Consider the following 1,892-nt stretch of genomic DNA (forward strand, 5'->3'; position numbering starts at 1 on the left):
CTGGGCTCCCTTACAGGGGACCCTGAGGCCTGCCCGGTAGGCAGGCACTCACTGCTCTGGGTGGGTAGCCTTGGAGTAGGAGCTTAAAACTGTTCTTGAGCACTGGTCCTAGCATAGAGCAGGTCCGGGTTGGGGAGGGGAAAAATATGGAACGCTTCACGAATTTGCGTGTCATCCTTGCGCAGGGGCCATGCTAATCTTCTCTGTATCGTTCCAATTTTAGTATATGTGCTGCCGAAGCGAGCACTAACTGGGTCTTGATATAGATAAATTCACAATTTTCTGAGAAACTGCGGTAAAAATTTCCAAAGTGGCTTGTACAAGTTTGCACTCCCACCAGCAGTGTAGCACTGTTATCCTTGCTACATATCCTCTCCAGCATGAGCTGTCACTTGTGTTTTTGTTCTTGTGTAAGATGGAATCTTACATAAGTCTTTTTGATTTGTATTTCCCTGATGAAGGATGTTGAACTTTTCTTTAAGTGTTTCTCAACCATTTGAGATTCCTCTATTTAGAATTCTCTGTATAGATCGGTACCCCATTTTTAAATTGGACTATTTGGTTTATTGATGTCTAGTTTCTTTAGCTATTTATGTATTTAGGAAATTAGCTGTATGCCAGATATGGAAATGGTGAAGATATTTTCCCATTCTTTGATTGCCATTTTGTCCTATTGCTGGTGTCCTTTGCCTTCTAGTAGCTTTTCAGATTCATGAGGTTCCATTTATTAACTGTTGACCTTAGCGCCTGCCTTACTGGTGTTCTGTTCAGGAAGTTGTCTCCTTTGTATATGTGTTCAAAGCAATTTCTCATTTTCTTTTCTATCAGGTTCAGTGTATCTGATTGTATGTTGGGAATTTTGATCCACTTGGACTTGTGTTTTAGGTAGGATAATAGATATGGATCAATTTGCATTTTTCTACATGCCAACATCCAGTTAGACAAGCACCATTTGATGGAGATGCTTTGTTTTTTTCTTATACAAATTTTTGTTCTTTTCTCAAAAATCAGGTGTCCATAGGTGTGTGGATTTATTTCTTGGGCTTTGGTTCAACTTCACCTGTTTGTTTTTATGCCAATACCATGATTTTTTTTATCACTCTAGCTCTGAAGTAGAACTTGAAATCAGGTATAGTTACACCTCTAGATCTTTTTGTATTGTAAAGGATTGTTTTAGCTATCCTGAATATTTTAGTTTTCTATATGAAGTTGAATATTGTTCTTTCAATGTCTGATGAGGATTGCATTCAATTTGTAGATTGTTTTTGTTAAAATGGCCATTTTTAGTATGTCAATCCTACCGATCCATGAGTTAAGGAGATCTTCCATCTTATGATACCTTTTCCAATTTCTTCAAAGACTTGAAATTCTTGTCATACAGGTCTTTCGCTTATTTGGTTAGAGTTACAATAAGGTATTTTATATTATTTGTGGCTATTGTAAAGGTTGTTGTTTCTCCAATTTCTTTCTCAGCCTTTTTATTATTTGTAGATAGGAGATCTGCTAACTTTTTTGAGTTAATCCTATATCCAGTCATTTCACTGAAGGTTTTATCAACTGTAGGAGTTCCCTGTTAAAATTTTTGGTGTGTTTATATATACTATCATATCACCTACAAATAATGACTTTGACTTCTTCCTTTCTAATTAGTATCCTCTTGAACTCCTTCAGTTGCCGTATAACTCTAGCTCTAACTTTGAGTCATAGATTCAGTAGATACAGAGAAAGTGGAGGGGCTTGTCTTGTTCCTGGTGCTAGTGGAATTGCTTTGAGTTTCTCTCCATTTAACTGATGTTGGCTATCAGCTTGCTATATATTGCCTTTATTATGTTTAGATATGTTGCTTGTATCCCTAATCTCCCCAAGACTTTTATGATGAAGGGGTATTGAAT

The 1,892-nt window shown here is 36.9% G+C and overlaps 1 non-coding gene across 1 annotated transcript; it reads right to left on the reverse strand.

Annotated features, from left to right (window-relative positions):
• Window positions 1-140: 140 nt before the first annotated feature.
• On the reverse strand, window positions 141-247 carry LOC113458516. The gene has a single exon (XR_003378883.1). It is a non-coding gene; the product is annotated as a U6 spliceosomal RNA (small nuclear RNA).
• Window positions 248-1,892: the final 1,645 nt, after the last annotated feature.

Source organism: Microtus ochrogaster, unplaced genomic scaffold, assembly GCF_000317375.1.
Source record: "Microtus ochrogaster isolate Prairie Vole_2 unplaced genomic scaffold, MicOch1.0 UNK39, whole genome shotgun sequence".
Classification (NCBI taxonomy): Eukaryota; Metazoa; Chordata; class Mammalia; order Rodentia; family Cricetidae; genus Microtus; species Microtus ochrogaster.